The sequence below is a fragment of the Rattus norvegicus genome, chromosome 19 (assembly GCF_036323735.1).
Source record: "Rattus norvegicus strain BN/NHsdMcwi chromosome 19, GRCr8, whole genome shotgun sequence".
NCBI lineage: Eukaryota > Metazoa > Chordata > Mammalia > Rodentia > Muridae > Rattus > Rattus norvegicus.
Window position 1 is genome coordinate 16,979,720 of NC_086037.1, and position 20,544 is coordinate 17,000,263.

The following is a 20,544-nucleotide window of genomic DNA, read 5'->3' on the forward strand; positions in this document are numbered from 1 at the left end:
TGCACGATGGTGAACAAGTTTGTTTTTCTGATTCTCATAACAAGAAAAGGTTAAGACTAAACTATCTAATCTTCAACCCCATCCCAGATCTGAGGAGGAGAAATGTTGCCTGAATAAAAGGAAATTCAGAGCAAACAGCTTCCAAACCTAAGAAATGACAGAAATTGTTGGCTACCCTGGGAGTCAGACAGCAAATATTCCTGTGTCACTGTGGCATCCACCTTCAACTCACTGGGCCAGGATCTCTGACAACAATCCTTTGAAGCAGGTCACTTGAAGGACTATCCTATTTTTTTTTCCAAAAACTGGGACACAGACTTCCCCATGATCAACTTCTGCACAGTCTGGACAGCTTTCTGGCAGCAGTAGAGGTAAGTAGGTAGTATTTCACCCAATGGTTCTTTAGAGCCCATCATCTTTTTCAGAATAGATTGGGGACACTACCAGGAGTTAAGGTCTCTCCCACTGTGAAAAGCCTTTAACTATTAGGACATCTGAAATGGCAGATTCTTCAGATCTCTAAAGGATTTGAGAACCACCTTTGTATGTAATGTCTATCTCAGTGGACAAATGTGGCTTTTTTCCCAAGGGATTTACTTCCTACTTAACTTTAAAAACATACACAGGGAGTTAAATAAAGCTTATTTCTGTACCTAACTAAAGCAGTACCTAACATGACTGGAAGACTGATTATTTATAGTTGGAAAGTACTAGCTTGAATTCCTTAATTATCCACGGCAGTGTGCAGTAGTAATTTTATAAAATTAGAATTTTACACCACATTGTGAATAAGTTGCATATACTTATATCTTAAAAATGAATTGAATCATTTATGCAAGTACAATTTTAAATTCTATCATCATTCAAAAATCCATGCCATCCTAAAATATTTGAGACTTTGTATTGCTTTCTAGTATAAATAGAGATACAGTGATCTATGATTTTGTCATTTTAGTCCCTTCTCCTGATTTCCCACAACATTAGACAGAGAATTGAGGAGAGAAAGAGAAAGGAAGAAAGACATCCCTGGTTCGAATTTCCTTTACTGTTTCCTCCCTGACCATGGCCAGTAAGAACTTGCAACCAACCCCCTAACTGACAATAATCATCTACAGCCCACGGCAGTCAAATAACCACCCACCCACCCTTCCTCCTGAGAACGAGGGGGTCATGTTTTTTTAAGTTGCTTCCCAATGTGTGTGGGGTGACAACATGTTTTGGGGACCTTACAACAATTGGGATATTTTCCAAATCCTGGGAGATCTTGCAGTTTCATATGTGTCCAGACCCTGAATGTGGAGGGATTAACTGAAGTCCTGGCTACATTAACAATTGAAAATACAAACACACATTCCTACCATATGAGGAAGGTCACTGGATATCTACCCCTTGAAGTTTGCTCAAAACAATTAGTCAATTAGCTTTTTATTTATCTTCAGGTCACTTCTTAGTAAACAGGCAGAAAAGAGACAGATTGTTTGCCAAATTATATCAATTGCTTCTAAGCCACTCACCAATAGAGTTCCTGCCATCCTTTGAAGTTTCATCAGAGAGGCTCTATTTTGCACAGACTCACAATACTTATGTCTCCCATGTGGCAAACTAAAAGAACTGTTAAGATCTCCTTAAATAATTCAACAGTTTTCCCAATCCAAAGTCTCCCACCCTCCTCCAAAAAATCAAGAGATTCCTCACAAACATCTCCACTCACTTCGGTGCCAGTTTATATATCAGTCACATTTCTGTTACTGCAGAAAAATACTATGACCAAGAACAACTCAAGGAATACAGTTCTTCACATTGTGGTAACTTGGGGTTGGTTACCCCAACCCCAACTACCAAATTATTTCATTGCTAAGTCATAAATGTAAGGTTGCTTCTGTTTTAAATTGTAATGTAAATATCATGTATAAAGTATGTCTCATATGTGGTTGTTCCCTGAAGGGGTTGCAACCCACAGGTTGAAAACTGCACTTGTGTGTGGTGGTGGGAGGGGGGGTTGGGAGTTTTTTGTTTTGTTTGTTTGTTTTCCTTTTTGTCAAAACCCAAATGCTGATAAGAACATAGGCCAATATCAGGCTCTTCAATTTTATTCCATTAGGCACTGTGTCTGCTCTCATGATATTAACATGCTGGTTTTTCTTTTTTACTATTCCCCAAAATGAAGGTGAAATCATTAAAGGTGATGCCTCCCGCAGTGCTTTACTGTCTTATTAGTTAGCAGTGTCTGACTGCCCTGCTCAGTTGTGCTTTCATGTGAGTTCTGAGATTTTTTTTTCATTCCCATGAAGATCTGTATTGGGATTATAATGGGATGGATTTAAACCTGTAGATGACTCTGGTAGGATTCGATATAATAATATAAATCATACTGATACATGAAAATGAGAGGCCTCTTCATTTTCTGGTTTCTTCAGTTTTTTTTTTTATTATTCCTAATGATTTCATTTTAACAAGTCTTTACTTCCTTAGATATTACAAGATTTTTATTCTGAATGGGTTTGTTTTCTTGGCTTCTTTCGTCATATTTATTGTTGGTATACAGGAGTTCTATTGATTTTACTGTGATTTTAGTGAATGTGTCCATGAGCCATAGGAGTTTGCTAGTGGTTTCGTAGTGGTCTTTATATATGGATCATATCGCCTGCAAATGAGAATGCTCTGACTGCTTTCTTTCATATTAACATGCCTTTCCATCTCTCTCTTGTCATATTGTTTGGATAAGACTTCACATACTAGTTGAATTAGATGAAAAGAATGAACATCTGTGACTTATTCCTGATTTTAGTGGAAATCCATTATGATTTCCTCCAGTTAGGATGCTGTTGGCCTTGCATATTGCCTTTATAATGTTAAGGTATGTCTTCTCCATATCCCAGATTCTCCAGGACTTTTGCATTAATCACTGTGGGATTTTGCCAAAGAGATTGTCTGCCTCTACTGCAGTGATCATGTGTTTCCTGTTCTTGGTTTTCTGTGGTGAATTGTTTATTCATTTGTATTTGTTGAAACATTCTTGCACCTCTGCAGTCAAGCCAGCTTGATCACGGTACCTGACACTTTTGGTAAATGTCTGAATTTTATTTTCCAGGATATTATTGAGAAATTTTTCACTTAACTGTTCCTTCCAATCTTAGTTTCTTTTCTATGCTGTGAAGAGACACCATGAGCAAGGGAACTTGTAGAAGAAAGAGTTTATTTCAGCTTACAGTTTCAAGGATCATGAGTCTATGAATATTATGCTGGGGTACACGGCAGCAGGTAGGACACCATGTTTCTAGAGAACTGGCTGAGAGCTTACATCTTATGTGCAAGTCGGAGACAGAGAAAGTGTTAACTATAGATGGTGTTGAATTTGGAAACCTCAAAGCCCAATCCCATACACTCCTCCAACAAATCCGTATCTTATAATTCTTCCCGAATATTTCCACTAACCAGCAACAAACATTCATATATGTGAGTTTATGGGGGCCATTATCATTCAAATCACCATATTCCACTCCCAATTCCCCATAGATTCTTAAACATATCATAATAAAAATACATTAGCTCAGCTTCCAAAACCCCTGTAGTCTTTCAGTCTCTACACAGTTTATCCACAGTGCTTTTCGACCCTCCAGGAAGTCCCTTAATTATTCCCCTATGAAATCAAAAGGCAAATTGCATATATCCAATGTGTAATGCCAAAAATATGTTATCATTGCAAAGGGAAATTGGGAATGTGGTGAGCCAGTTCAAGGCATTAACCCAACAGGGCACACTCCAGATTCTCTACTTCTGATGCATGACAAAGGGATTAGATGGGTCCACTGCTCTGGCTTTGCTGACTGCAACATAATTCCTAAAACTATGTTGTATCGCATAGATCTGTGGTGGTTGTGTTTTCATTGTCACTCATTTCTAGGAATTTTAATTTTTCCTTATGTGTTTCTCCCTTGGCCCTTTCAGTAGTGTGTTGTTTGTGTTGCTGACCTTCCACGAGAGTGTGTCCTGACTGCACTTTCTATTGTGTGATACCAGTTTGATTCCTTTGTGCTTAGATAGAATGCATGACACTACTTCACCTTTCTTATCTTTCCTGAGGGCTGTTCTGTGTCCTAATCCGTGGTCAATTTTGGAGACAGATCCACAGGCTGATAGAAAATATATGTATAGTTCAGTGTAGTTTGTTAGGTCCATTTGACTGATGATGTCACTGAATTCTGCTCATCCTCTTTTGTTTATTTGCGTGTGATCTGCCAAGTGGTCAGAATAGACTATTAAAAACAATCACAACCACTATTATAGCTAATGGGTAATTTCAGATCTATGTGATAATTATATATTTAAATTTGTGACTGCTGTGTTTAATATGTATATATTTAGATTGTAGTATCTTTTGGTAATTGCAAAATATGAAATGAATGTCCTTACATCTTCTGGACAGGATTGGTTTGAAATCTATTCTGTCAGCTGGATAGAGAAACTGCATAGAATTGCGATAGGGACCTGTGTCTTAGGTCTGTTTCCCTAGTATATCCTCTACATCTCATGATGGTGATCCTGTTTCTGGCTAAATAATGTCTGTTCACTGGGGAATTGAGTTTAGTGACGTGCAAATATTATTTAAACCTATGTATTTAATTTTGTTAATTTTTGTGGGTTTTATTGTCTTCTTTTGATTGACTGTTCTAGTTTTGTTAAATTATTTCCTGTTTCCTCTGGTATTTTATCCTTCTCTTCAAACTAAAGTATTCCTTTTAGGATCCTCTATAGAGCTCCTTACTGGTTATACATATTTTGTAAATTTATTCATCATATGCCTTAATCAGCACAGTAGCTGTGCAGCTGCCTGCCCTCCATGGTATCAGATCTACTTTCCAAACAATAACGCTCAACTCTTACTGACTGTGTAGCATCTTGGCTGCTCTTTGTTGCACTTGGACAGCCCTCAGGACCAGGCTCTCCTCTCCCTTAACCATGGCTGCTGTCCTCTTCCTCTCTCCTCTCCATCACACATGTTCTTCCTTTATTCTCTGGCAGCTTCTTCCTCCTTCTTCCCTCCTCATGATCCTCTCTAGCAAAGCCCTCAAAGCTCACCTCCCCCATCTCTCTGCTGTGCAGCTGTTGGCTGTTGGCTTCTTTATAATCACACTTAACTGGGAGCAGGGTCAGTTTTTGGAGGTTAACCAGTCTTGAGTTCTACATATTAGCATTAAAATACAAGCAGAATTAGGCCAATCCACTACAAGGATTTCTTTTGTTTTGTTTTGGTGTAAGTTTTCTTTTACCTTTTCACTTTTTATTTTATTTTTGGCTATTTTTTTATTAATTGGTTATTTTATTTATTTACATTTCAACTGTTGTCCTGCTTTCCACACTCCCCTCATCATATCTTACATCCCATTTCTGCTCAGCTTTGCCTATATGACAGTGTTCCCCCACCTACACATATCCATTCCCACCTCACAACTCCAGCATCTACTTTTGTTGGGCAACAGGCCTCAGCGTAGACAATGGCCTCCCGCCACATGGGTGCCACTTAAATCAGTCCCCTTCTACACAGTTACCTAGAACCATAGACCCTGTATATACTTTGGCTGGCAGTTTATTCCCTAGGAGCTGGGGGATTGGTGACAGAGGGTCTGGTTAGATATTAAAGACCAATAGTTGCTGCTTTCTCTTCTTTTTCTGGTTATGGGTGAAATGGTGATTGTGTGCTTCATTTTTTGAAATTATTGAGAGATGATTTATTTCTTGGTTTTTCTTGGGTATAGTTTAGCTCATTGTCTTGGAGTTTCCCTACTACAATCCTCTGTTGTGCTTTCTTAGAGAAAAATATTGTTTAAATTTGGTTTTGTCATGAAATATTTTGGTTTCTCCATTTATGGTGATTGAGAATTATGCTGGGTATAGGATCCTTGGTCCGCATTACATCTGCCCAAGATTTTCTGGCTTTTGGAGTCTCTGTTGAGAAGTCTTGTGTAATTTAGATGAGTCTGAACTTATTTGTTACTGGTTATTTGTACCTTACCCCTTTTAATGATCTTTCTTTGATCTGTGCATTCAGTGTTTTAATTATTATGTTAATGGAGGAATTGTTTCTGGTATGATTAAATTGGCGTTCTGTAGGCTTGTTGTACCTTCATGGCCTTTTCTTCCTTTACCTTATGGATGTTTTCTGCTATGATTTACTGAATATGCTTACTGGACCTGTGAACTGGAAATCTAAATTCTCTTCTATTCTATTATCCTTAGGTTTGGACTTTTAATTCTGTCCTGAAATTCATGGATGTTTTGTATTCAATAAACCATACATGGTTATCTGAGATGGGTATTTTGTGATTCGTGGGGTGATCTCCTTGACCCCAACTGTTACACTTAGCACCACGTTTTATAATGAAACAAGGTCAAGAATGGTGACCTCTTGCCATAAACTATATGAAAAAGGCAGGTGAATTAATGTGTGTCAAGTATCAGTAGATTCCTGGGTGGTTTTTGCTCCGGGTTGGCCATATGCAACAGTTTCAAAAGCCCAAGTTTGATGTTCCTTGGGATTCCCAAGATGATGCACTCAGACCTGACAGACAACACCCAGAATCCTCGTCAAAGAAATTGATTTATAAAATCGAGGGAACGTTACTAAGTCATGTTACAAAATATTTGATCACACTGTGATCTCCAAGAATGTATTATTTACTGAAAAAGTAGTGTGTGGTATAGCAGGGCCATGGCACAGACATTTAAAGCAAGAGTTGTTTATTCATGTAAACATGGACTTAATTACGGTATGGCTCACCTACCACACACATTTATGGCAAAGGTAAAAAGTGCACTTAGGTCCAGCAGATCAAGACACAACGTGAAAGGAAATCTAGATAACTAAACCAATGGAAAGTTTTTGAGTTAAAGGATTTTTAAGAAAGTGTTCAGAGGGAACAGGACTGCTCTTCTTCTGGGAGGTCAGTGAATCAGGAAAGACAGTTGGGAGCTTTACTTGACTTCAGCATCTGACTCCTGAAACTTCATTGGTAAAATTAATGTCTGGAATTTTGGATTGTAAAACAACAGGTTGGCCCTGCAGCTTTGGGCAAGGCCCATGGACAAAGAGATCGCACCTGATGGGAACAATCTTAAAAGCCATCTGATTCTGGTAAGTCACCTGAGAAGTCCTCAAGGAGAGAGGAATGAATGGGTAGCACCATAATAGAAGGCTTTAGGATCTCGGATAGTGCTACTCTAGATGCCTTGGAAATAGAAGCAGAAAATGTAAAGCTAAATGACTTCGCAGGAATTAGCTCATTTCTGATTATGATTTTTTCATATTGGTATTTTATATTTATTCTTTTTTTAAAATTTAAATCAAGAGCCTTAGGTTGTAAGGTGAGGCGGTCTTAGAATCAGAAAATGCTTAGAACACTTGTATGGCGCCCCACAACTAACACTATCTGGCTAGAAATTCTACTTTTAATTTCGTCATCATCGACAGCTTCCATTTAACCAGCAGGGTCCATGCCAGGCAGACGCTGAGCAGGTTGTATGTTCTGTTAATCTCCACAACAACCCAATTCAGCAGAAACACGTCCATTTTACAGGTGAAGAAACCACAGCTCAAAGCAAATGAGTATCAGGGTCCCCTCAGTCTCACTGACTGTCACTCAGACCCACATCCTTCTCTGTAAAGGGAAGCCATGGGCCTGATGTGGCTGTGCAAGCTGACTCTGCTGAGATGATCAATGCTATTCTTGACCCTGGGAGAATTTAAGACAAGGTGACCCACAGACTCCTGGGATAGATTCTATCTCTGGGTTCTAGGGTGGGACACAGTATCCCTTGTCGTGGGTCTCTACTCAGCTGAGGAGTCTGCTCCCATCTGTCAGCTTCTATGGCAGTGGTTCTCAACAGTCCTACTGCTGCAACCCTTTAATACAGCTCTTCATACTGTGATGATCCCCTCCATAAAATTATTTCATTGCTACTTCATAAATAATATTGCTACTCTTATGAGTCATAATGTACAAGGTATCTGATATGCAATCTCTGTGAAGCAGTTGCCACCCACAGGTGGAGAAATATTGCTCTATAGACTTTTTTTTTAATGAAAGGCTTTCACCTCAGAAGTACCTGGAGCAGTTGTAAGAGCCCTGAAATACTGACAAGTTTTGGCAAGCCCAAGACTGCTTGCCTTAATGACAACAGAGATTCCTGGCTAAAGGCACAATCTGAAATCACTGTCCCCAGGTCATTTCTTGCCTAAGTTTTCCCTCATTACAATGTCTGTCTGCTTGGACATGTCTGTCCAGGAAGCCAGTCCATGTAGTCTCTGATACAGACAGAATGCTAAAGGCAAGAATGCTTTCCCTCTGTTGGCCCACAGTCATTTCTATAGAAGTAAGTTCAAATCCCCTGTGGATAAATGTGTGTCTCTCACATGGTGTGTGAGACTTGAAATGTCAACCGTTTGAGTTGACAAAAAACAAATTTCACTTCAGATTTACAGCTGACTAAAAATTATTTTTGGGAGAATGCAGAGGGTGGCCAGGCCTGCAGAGTCAGATCCCCTCCCTGCCTGGGATGATCCCACCCTCAGTAGACTTCAGCTTCACCTATAAGGTGTAATCAGAAAAATCTGACCGTAAGATTCTGAAGTCCACAATATGCAAACCCCTAAAGTTGGTAAACGGCCTATATGGGGGTTTTCTCCAGTTTAAACTATTCTGGCTTCTTTTCTCTCTTGTGCTGCAATCTGTTCTCTCAGGTCTGTTGATCCTGGAAGGACCTGGGTTCAAGTCAAGGCCTCGTGGGTGGGGAGGAAGATGTTCTGTTGTGTGAATGAGTATGGATTAAGAATGTAGCCCCACCAACAGATTGGGAAAAGATCTTTACCAATTCTACAACAGATAGAGGGCTTATATCCAAAATATACAAAGAACTCAAGAAGTTAGACCGCAGGGAGTCAAATAACCCTATTAAAAAATGGAGTTCAGAGGTAAACAAAGAATTCACAGCTGAGGAATGCCGAATGGCTGAGAAACACCAAAAGAAATGTTCAACATCTTTAGTCATAAGGGAAATGCAAATCAAAACAACCCTGAGATTTCACCGCACACCAGTGAGAATGGCTAAGATCAAGAACTCAGGTGACAGCAAATGCTGGCCAGGATGTGGAGAAAGAGGAACACTCCTCCAATGTTGGTGGGAGGCAGACTGGTACAACCATTCTGGAAATCAGTTGGAGGTTTCTCAGAAAATTGGATATTGAACTACCTGAGGACTGAGCTATACCTCTCTTGGGCATATACCCAAAAGATGCCCCAACATATAACAAAGACAAATGCTCCACTATGTTCATAGCAGCCTTACTTATAATAGCCAGAAGCTGGAAAGAACCCAACAGAGGAATGGATACAGAAAATGTGGTACATCTACACAATGGAATATTACTCGGCTATCAAAAACAATGATTTTATGAAATTCATAGGCAAATGGATGGAACTGGAAAATATCATCCAGAGTGAGGTAACCCAATCACAGAAAAACACACATGGTATGCATTCATTGATAAGTGGCTATTAGCCCAAATGCTTGAATTACCCTAGATGCACAGAACACATGAAAATCAAGAAGGATGACCAAAAAGCAAATGCTTCACTCCTTCTTTAAAAGAGGAACAAGAATACCCTTGGCAGGGAATAGAGAGGCAAAGATTAAAACAGAGGCAGAAGGAACACCCATTCAGAGCCTGCTCCACATGTGGCCCATACATATACAGCCACCCAATTAGATAAGATGGATGAAGCAAAGAAGTGCAGGCTGACAGGAGCCGGATGTAGATCGCTCCTGAGAGACACAGCCAGAATACAGCAAATACAGAGGCGAATGCCAGCAGCAAACCACTGAACTGAGAATAGGACCCCCGTTGAAGGAATCTTAGAAAGGACTGAAAGAGCTCAAGGGGGTTAAGACCGCATATGAAAAACAATTCCAACCAACCAGAGCTTCCAGGGACTAAGCCACTACCCAAAGACTGACCCTGGGCTCCAACTGCATACGTAGCAATGAATAGCCTAGTCAGAGCACCAGTGGAAGGGGAAGCCCTTGGTCCTGCCAAGACTGAACCCCCAGTGAACGTGATTGTTGGGGGGAGGGTGGTAATGGTGGGAGGATGGGGAGGGGGACAGCCATATAGAAGAGGGGGGGTTAGGAGGATGTTGGCCAGGGAAACCGGGAAAGAGAATACAATCGAAATGTAAATAAGAAATACTCAAGTTAATAAAGAAAAAAAAAAAAAAAAGAATGTAGCCCCACTTTGACTGGCCAACTAAGCTCCAGAAAATCTTCCCCAATCACAAAACTGGGCCATGTGGGAGCCTAAACTGTTTAAAGGGGAGAGCTGAGTGCTTTCTCCTGGAAGAAATACTTGGGGGTTGACTGTCACTTGTGAACCTTCTGTGTTAAGTCACTTCTCAGAAGGGAAGCTTTCCTCTAACTCTTCCATGGGACCCACCCAGCACTGGGGCCTGAGGATCCTATGGTGTTGCAGCTCTGAGCTGGGAGGGGTAGCTCTCACCCTGGCATGGAGAAGCCTGTTTTCACAGCTGATCTAAATCTGAGGAACAGGGGCTTTTAAAGAAGCATGTGAGAGTATCTCCTGCAGGAGAGCCCAGTCTGCAGGGAAAGTCACACAGGACAGCGAAAAGTGACTTCGCAACAAACACAGGGAATGGGAACCAGGGAGGGCACTGGATGGATGGTCGGAGAGTTTGAGAAAGCCTGCATCTCCCTGAAAGACTTCCCACAACCATAAGTCCCACCACTGTCCCCTTCTCACAGGGGAGGCTCAGCGAAGCCTGCCACCTGCTGGGATCCCTGCAAACTAAAACCGGAGTGGAGAACTGAGGAAAGCACTTTGGTGGAGGGGGAGACGCAAGTCTCCAGGGCCAGGTCAGCCTTCTGTCCCTTTGGTTCTCCTCACTTCACAGAGGTGCCTATTGAAAGGTAAAGCTCAAAACACACATTGCACCTCACACAATAATAGTGGGAGATTTCAACACCCCACTCTCATCAATGGACAGATCATGGAAACAGAAATTAAACAGTGATGTCGACAGACTAAGAGAAGTCATGAGCCAAATGGACTTAACGGATATTTATAGAACATTCTATCCTAAAGCAAAAGGATATACCTTCTTCTCAGCTCCTCATGGTACTTTCTCCAAAATTGACCATATAATTGGTCAAAAAACGGGCCTCAACAGGTACAGAAAGATAGAAATAATCCCATGCGTGCTATCGGACCACCACGGCCTAAAACTGGTCTTCAATAACAATAAGGGAAGAATGCCCACATATACGTGGAAATTGAACAATGCTCTACTCAATGATAACCTGGTCAAGGAAGAAATAAAGAAAGAAATTAAAAACTTTTTAGAATTTAATGAAAATGAAGATACAACATACTCAAACTTATGGGACACAATGAAAGCTGTGCTAAGAGGAAAACTCATAGCGCTGAGTGCCTGCAGAAAGAAACAGGAAAGAGCATATGTCAGCAGCTTGACAGCACACCTAAAAGCTCTAGAACAAAAAGAAGCAAATACACCCAGGAGGAGTAGAAGGCATGAAATAATCAAACTCAGAGCTGAAATCAACCAAGTAGAAACAAAAAGGACCATAGAAAGAATCAACAGAACCAAAAGTTGGTTCTTTGAGAAAATCAACAAGATAGATAAACCCTTAGCCAGACTAATGAGAGGACACAAAGAGTGTGTCCAAATTAACAAAATCAGAAATGAAAAGGGAGACATAACTACAGATTCGGAGGAAATTCAAAAAATCATCAGATCTTACTATAAAAACCTATATTCAACAAAATTTGAAAATCTTCAGGAAATGGACAATTTCCTAGACAGATACCAGGTATCGAGGTTAAATCAGGAACAGATAAACCAGTTAAAGAACCCCATAACTCCTAAGGAAATAGAAGCAGTCATTAAAGGTCTCCCAACCAAAAAGAGCCCAGGTCCAGACGGGTTTAGTGCAGAATTCTATCAAACCTTCATAGAAGACCTCATACCAATATTATCCAAACTATTCCACAAAATTGAAACAGATGGAGCCCTACCGAATTCCTTCTATGAAGCCACAATTACTCTTATACCTAAACCACACAAAGACACAACAAAGAAAGAGAACTTCAGACCAATTTCCTTTATGAATATCGACGCAAAAATACTCAACAAAATTCTGGCAAACGGAATCCAAGAGCACATCAAAACAATCATCCACCATGATCAAGTAGGCTTCATCCCAGGCATGCAGGGATGGTTTAATATACGGAAAACCATCAACGTGATCCATCATATAAACAAACTGAAAGAACAGAACCACATGATCATTTCATTAGATGCTGAGAAAGCATTTGACAAAATTCAACACCCCTTCATGATAAAAGTCCTGGAAAGAATAGGAATTCAAGGCCCATACCGAAACATAGTAAAAGCCATATACAGCAAACCAGTTGCTAACATTAAACTAAATGGAGAGAAACTTGAAGCAATCCCACTAAAATCAGGTACTAGACAAGGCTGCCCACTCTCTCCCTACTTATTCAATATAGTTCTTGAAGTTCTAGCCAGAGCAATCAGACAACAAAAGGAGATCAAAGGGATACAGATCGGAAAAGAAGAGGTCAAAATATCACTATTTGCAGATGACATGATAGTATATTTACGTGATCCCAAAAGTTCCACCAGAGAACTACTAAAGCTGATAAACAACTTCAGCAAAGTGGCTGGGTATAAAATTAACTCAAATAAATCAGTTGCCTTCCTCTATACAAAAGAGAAACAAGCCGAGAAAGAAATTAGGGAAACGACACCCTTCATAATAGACCCAAATAATATAAAGTACCTCGGTGTGACTTAAACCAAGCAAGTAAAAGATCTGTACAATAAGAACTTCAAGACACTGAGGAAAGAAATTGAAGAAGACCTCAGAAGATGGAAAGATCTCCCATGCTCATGGATTGGCAGGATTAATATAGTAAAAATGGCCATTTTACCAAAAGCTATCTACAGATTCAATGCAATCCCCATCAAAATACCAATCCAATTCTTCAAAGAGTTAGACAGAACAATTTGCAAATTCATCTGGAATAACAAAAAACCCAGGATAGCTAAAGCTATCCTCAACAATAAAAGAACTTCAGGGGGAATCACTATCCCTGAACTCAAGCAGTATTACAGAGCAATAGTGATAAAAACTGCATGGTATTGGTACAGAGACAGACAGATAGACCAACGGAATAGAATTGAAGACCCAGAAATGAACCCACACACCTATGGTCACTTGATTTTTGACAAAGGAGCCAAAACCATCCAATGGAAAAAAGATAGCATTTTCAGCAAATGGTGCTGGTTCAACTGGAGGGCAACATGTAGAAGAATGCAGATCGATCCATGCTTATCACCCTGTACAAAGCTTAAGTCCAAGTGGATCAAGGACCTCCACATCAAACCAGACACACTCAAACTAATAGAAGAAAAACTAGGGAAGCATCTGGAACACATGGGCACTGGAAAAAATTTCCTGAACAAAACACCAATGGCTCATGCTCTAAGATCAAGAATCGACAAATGGGATCTCATAAAACTGCAAAGCTTCTGTAAGGCAAAGGACACTGTGGTTAGGACAAAATGGCAACCAACAGATTGGGAAAAGATCTTTACCAATCCTACAACAGATAGAGGCCTTATATCCAAAATATACAAAGAACTCAAGAAGTTAGACCGCAGGGAAACAAATAACCCTATTAAAAAATGGGGTTCAGAGCTAAACAAAGAATTCACAGCTGAGGAATGCCGAATGGCTGAGAAACACCTAAAGAAATGTTCAACATCTTTAGTCATAAGGGAAATGCCAATCAAAACAACCCTGAGATTTCACCTCACACCAGTGCGATTGGCTAAGATCAAAAACTCAGGTGACAGCAGATGCTGGCGAGGATGTGGAGAAAGAGGAACACTCCTCCATTGTTGGTGGGATTGCAGACTGGTAAAACCATTCTGGAAATCAGTCTGGAGGTTCCTCAGAAAATTGGACATTGAACTGCCTGAGGATCCAGCTATACCTCTCTTGGGCATATACCCAAAAGATGCCTCAACATATAAAAGAGACACGTGCTACACTATGTTCATCGCAGCCTTATTTATAATAGCCAGAAAATGGAAAGAACCCAGATGCCCTTCAACAGAGGAATGGATACAGAAAATGTGGTACATCTACACAATGGAATATTACTCAGCTATCAAAAACAGCGAGTTTATGAAATTCGTAGGCAAATGGTTGGAACTGGAAAATATCATCCTGAGTGAGCTAACCCAATCACAGAAAGACATACATGGTATGCACTCATTGATAAGTGGCTATTAGCCCAAATGCTTGAATTACCCTAGATCCCTAGAACAAACGAAACTCAAGACGGATGATCAAAATGTGAATGCTTCACTCCTTCTTTAAATGAGGAAAAAGAATACCCTTGGCAGGGAAGGGAGAGGCAAAGATTAAAACAGAGTCTGAAGGAACACCCATTCAGAGCCTGCCCCACATGTGGCCCATACATATACAGCCACCCAATTAGACAAGATGGATGAAGCAAAGAAGTGCAGACCGACAGGAGCCGGATGTAGATCGCTCCTGAGAGACACAGCCAGAATACAGCAAATATAGAGGCGAATGCCAGCAGCAAACCACTGAACTGAGAATAGGTCCCCTATTGAAGGAATCAGAGAAAGGACTGGAAGAGCTTGAAGGGGCTCGAGACCCCAAAAGTACAACAATGCCAAGCAACCAGAGCTTCCAGGGACTAAGCCACTACCTAAAGACTATACATGGACTGACCCTGGACTCTGACCCCATAGGTAGCAATGAATATCCTAGTAAGAGCACCAGTGGAAGGGGAAGCCCTGGGTCCTGCTAAGACTGAACCCCCAGTGAACTAGTCTATGGGGGGAGGGCGGCAATGGGGGGAGGGTTGGGAGGGGAACACCCATAAGGAAGGGGAGGGGGAAGGGGGATGTTTGCCCGGAAACCGGGAAAGGGAATAACACTCGAAATGTATATAAGAAATACTCAAGTTAATAAAAAAAAAAAAAGAATGAATAAATCACCTTTGATCAGAAAAAAAAAAAAAAGAAATACTCAAGTTAATAAAAAAAAAAAAAAAAAAAAAAAAAAAGAAAGGTGAGGCAAGCCGGGATCTCAACAGTCTTTGGCCAAAGAAGTGAGAGCCCACAGGGCAGAGCAAGGCAAAGCAGAGCCAGGCAGAGCAAAGTGAAGCCCTGCCAGTCAGCAAATAGGCCTTGCGCATGTGGGACTGGTGGCAGCAGTGCTTGCCCTTGCTCTCCTGGTGGTGCAGAACACCTGCCTGGAGTGGGGAAACTCACAGTGGCTTGTCCTCCAGCTGCAACTGCCAGTGCTTGGGGAGGGGGAAGTTGAAGATGCTCCCATGATCCTCCGATTTCTGGCCCACTTTGTCCACGGTTGTCCATGTTCAAGGCTGTGGTCAGCCCCGCCAGAAGCCCCGAGGACAGGTAGAGCAAGCACAACTGGCCAGCAACCACCATGGGCATCTGCGGTGGGACCCAGGCCAAGTAGCCACAGAGGCACACCAGGCAGCCAGGCACCAGCCCCAAGCCTGTGCATACTGAGGCCAATGACACTCCACTAGTCCCTCCCACCATGCACATCCCACCCCTGGTAGGCAAGATCTCTCTGTCCAGGGCTTCCCCCAGACCTCCAACTACCACCAGCTCAATGAGCCTTTACTTAATTCTTGTTAACCATAATGGCTTGTCATAAAAGGTCATTGGGAAAGTCAATGATGAGATGAAAGCCTTAAAAGAAAACTAGAGAGACTTACAGAAATGAAGAAGAAAGCTCTCTTCCCAGTAGGAGCCTGGCAGTCCCAAGCTCAGGGCACCTCATGTCCAGTCTTGAACCCAGCATGCATTGTTGTGGAGAACCTGCCTGCTTAAGGACCTGGCTTCCCACTCATTCTCCTGAGATGATGACTTTAATTCTTTTAATTTTTACTGGTTATTTTCTTCATTTCCATTTCATGTGTTATCCCCTTTTCCAGTTTCCTTTCTCCACAAAGCAGAGTCCAGCTCACAAGCCTGAGCAGCTGCAGCCATAGTGCACCATGGGGGATCCTGGGGCAGACTGTTTCATCACCAAGATCCTGTGGACCCACAGGGGATGCATGACCTTAAAGGAACTGCAGAGTAGGATCAGGCTCCAGAGGCAGAGCTCTATGAGCTGCTGGGCAAGACTGCTTATTCCTATTGGAGACTGGAGATCAGGCAGGGATCATGCTGTAGGTGGCGGCTACTACTGAAGCCTGTGGCTTCAATCTCAAGTGCATCCAGGGACCATGCTACAGATTGCCCAAGCCTCTGCAAGCTCAAACTTCTGGGACAGAGTCATTATGCAAAATCCCAGAGAAACCTCTGCAAATATCCACACCAAGTTTTAGGAACACAGCTTCCAGGTCCTGAAGAATCATGAGCTTTCTGGGCTTAACCAAGAGGAGCCGGCCTTCTTCCTGGTACAGGGGGATTCTTTTCTCCTGCAAAAGTTACTACAAAGGAGACAGCCACAAACAGATCTGCTTGAAGCCACAGCCATGCAAGAGAGTCCAAGTCTGTGAGCACTTCACCCAGGCCAACTGCCGTTACCTCAATTGTCTCAGGTCTCATGACCTGTTGGACAGGAAGGTGCTGACCTCCGTGACTGAGCACGGGCTGAGTTCTGATGGGGTCCAGAACATCCAGGACATCTGCAACAACAAACACATTAGGAGGAGACCCACTGGCATGAGAGCTCCCCATGAACATCATAGCAGCAGGGCACACAGAGACAAAAGCAAAAGCAGAGACTGATTCCTTCCAAACAGTCTAGGATTTCTCTCCCATGTCTCATTTTGGCATCTGGTTCACTTTGTCCAGATGTCACCAGCTGTAAGGATTCCCTGGAGGATGTGTCTATAGCTGTCACTCAGGAGGTCAAGAACCTGGGGACCCAGGACTCTGCACAGCTTTCCTTGGTCTCATCTAAGGCTGCTGGTGTCTGAGGACCCAGTCACATGAGAGCAAGCCAGAGGTTTTCTGAGAATGGACATCTGGATGGCTTCTTTTCTAGAAATCCTACTGATTCTTTGTAAGCTCCTGCCTCCTCTGCTGGCTTTCTTCTTGCTGCAGCAAAAAGAGATGAGTCCATGTCCATGAGAACAGGCATGCCTTCTGGACACCGCATGGAGGTCAAGGGAAAGAATGAGGCTCCAGACATCGATTACATCCCATTTTAAATGGTTCTATTGATGGGGTGACAATGGAAGAAGCAACAGACTCAGGAATTCTAGGTAAAAGGAGAAACTCAGGGAAGGAGTTTGGCAATGTTCCTTCTCTTTCAATTCAGTGGAATAATTGAAGCACTATTGTTATTGGGTCTTCATTAAAAGTCTGGTAGAAAGGATGCATTAAAGCCATGTGGCCCTGATTATTATTATTTTTAATTTTTGGAGTGGCAGCCTTTAATGACTGTATCTATTTTCTTATGGGAATTATTCATTACCTTCCCAGATCTGTATTTAACTTGGTATTTGTTATCTGTTAGAAAAATCACCAGTATCAAATAGATTTTTCACTTTTCTGTAGTAAAGGCCTCTGAAGTAAGCCCTAATGATTGTTGAATTCACTCAGTGTCCTTTGTTATATCCCCCTTTTCATTTCTGATTTGGTACTTTAGATATAGGCTCTGTGGTTTGTCTGTCTTGTGGATCTTCTCAAAAAAAAAAAAAAAGCCAGCTCTTGCTTTGCTTGGCTCTTTGTATCATTCTCTTTGTTTGTAATTGATTGATTTTAGTTCTGAGTTTATTTCCTGCCATCAAATCCTACCAGACTCTCTATGGGATGAGGCTTTGCCTCACCTTGGTAACAGCAGCATGTGATACATGAAGCTTTTGCTGCTCTCTGTAGTGGGGACGACGTCACAATTTCACTGAAAACCATGCACAGCCTCGTTTTAGACTGTATTAAAGTAGCCCACGATTTCAGTGCTCCCTGCAAGGTGCCATGAGACAGTAGTAACATGAGTCTGCCTGCACCTCGACAGTTTTCACTAGGGACTTCTGAGTGATTTTATGAAAATTTATAGTGAGTTCATGGATGAACATGCACAAACACAAACGCACACACACACTTTACTGACATGGTGCACATTCTTTCCACACAAAGAAGAAAGTGAGTATTAATGAAAACACACCAATAAAGGAATTGATGGACGAGGTTGTGGGGAAGCTGGGGCTTAGAGTTATTTAAAGGCCCTGTGCAGGCTCTCCTTCTGTTGGAGGCTAAACTTCAAGTGCAATGGGGTTCTTTATTTTCTTTCTGTATAGCACACAGAGCTAGGGTGGAAACTAGTTTTTGAGCATATTTGGCAAGTACTAGAACACTGAATTAATTCCTAGGGCTGGAACCCTATTAATGTTCTACAGAATTACAGGGCAGGCTGGATGAAGACTCTCAGCTGACAATGTGGACATCTCAAGACAGGCACTGGACAATGGCTGACAGACTTGTATGAAGACTGGAAATGTTTGGCTATCTCAGAGGAAAAGAAGGCCCCTCCGACTACACTGTACTCTAAGGACAGTTTATTCAGGTAAGGGATGACATGAACTATTGTCTCATGTCACAGATGTCAGCACAAAATATCCTAGGTATTGTATGCCAATGGTAGCATTAACAGAACAAATCACACAGTGCTGTGAAGATATAGAATATGACTATATGTAGCAAGAACCAGGCCTCTTCTAGTTTCTAAGATCATACCTGAGAACCTCAAATATAGTAATAATGTGATAATGTGGTATAAGTCTAGTTACAACTAGTTTCTATTGTGACACAGATGACTCTTTTTGTGTCATGGTCAGCTTATAATGAATGACTAGACCTAAGCATGAGAATAACCAAATACTACATTGCTTCTCTAGCTGCTGAGCTTTTAAAAGCCCTGGTGTGACAGCAAGCTTTTGTGGACATCTGGATTATTCCTTCTGTACTTTAACTCTCTAAGTCAACCCCACTCTGAGTAAGTCAGTTCCATTCCATAAGTTGGAAATCAGTCAACTGGAAAAAAAATACTTTCTCAATACAAACACAGATTGGCCATGGAAAAAGGGCAGCTTGAACTGTCCCACCTAGGTCCTGGGCTTGCACAGGCCTGCTCTCCAAAAGAAACGTGTGTTCACAGCTGCAGGCTGCATTCACTATGGATGCTCTTGAGGTTCCTCCCTAAACTGCTTAGATTAAGATAATTTTGTTGCCATCTATCAAAAGAATTCATTATGCCAAACTGGCCTTTCTTCTGAATCTTCTGTTCTGTGGGCAGGGCAAAATCTCCAGCAACCCTCACAGCAATGTAGGCTGCCAATCTGGGACTCAGAATTATACCAGTGCAAACCAAGAACAGGGCAACTGGAAGAGACCTCATTGGGTTGTAGGAACCTCCTGTTCTGAGTCACTTCTCAGAAGGGGCACTTTGCTCTAACTCCTCCATGAGACCCAACCAGTACTGGGGCTGGAGGCTCCTTAGGTGTGGCAGCTCTGAGCTGGGAGGGGGAGCTGGCACACTGACAGGGAGAAGCCTGTTTTCACAACTGATCTGGATCTGAGGAGCAGGTGCTTTTAAAGAAGCATGTGAGAGTATCTCCTGCAGGAGAGCTCACTCTGCAGGGAAAGTCACACAGGACAGGGAAAAGTGGCTTCCCAATGTCCACAGGTCCTGTGACCCCAGGGAGGGCACCAGATGGTCCAAGAGTTTGAGAAAAGCCTGCATTTGCCTGAAAGACTTCCCTCAACCATAAGTCCCACCACTGTCCCAGACTAACACCTGAGGATCAGCAAAGCCTGCCACCTGCTGGGGTCCCCACAAACTGAACCCAGAATGGAGAACTGCGGGAAAGCACTTCGGGGGAGGGGGGAGACACAAGTCTCTGGGGCCAGGCCTGGGGTCTGTCCCTTAGGCTCTCCTCACCTCCATTAGCCTCCTAGTGCAGAGCGCTGCAAGCCGGGATCTCAAAAGTCTTGGGCTGAAGAAGTGGGAGAAGGTAGCAGCAGTGGCGGTGGGGACGACAGGGGAGTCGAAGACGGAATGGTAGCAACGCAAGCAGCGGCGGTGAGGGCACAGGCGGGGGGGGGCGAAGGAGAGGACTGGTGGGGGGGGGTCGGGGCGGGGTCAGGGTAGGGGCGAGGGCAGGCTGGGGGCGGGGGTTGGGACGGGTCTGAGTCGAGGGCGGTGGTGGGACTGGGAGGGGGGGATGGGTCGGAGGCGATGTCGAGTGCGGGTGTGAGGCGGGGGTGTGGGCAGGGGCAAGAGCAGGGGCGGGGGCAGGAGCAGGGGCAAGCAGAGCAAAACCCAGCCCTGTCAGCTGGCAGAAAGACTCTGGGGCTGGACAGACTCGCCCTGCAGCTCTATTGATGGGGTGACAATGGAAGAAGCAAC

At 42.6% G+C, this 20,544-nt stretch overlaps 1 pseudogene; it reads left to right on the forward strand.

Moving 5' to 3' along the window:
• Positions 1–14,902: 14,902 nt before the first annotated feature.
• Positions 14,903–19,931, forward strand: LOC134483174 (zinc finger CCCH-type antiviral protein 1-like; annotated as a pseudogene).
• Positions 19,932–20,544: the final 613 nt, after the last annotated feature.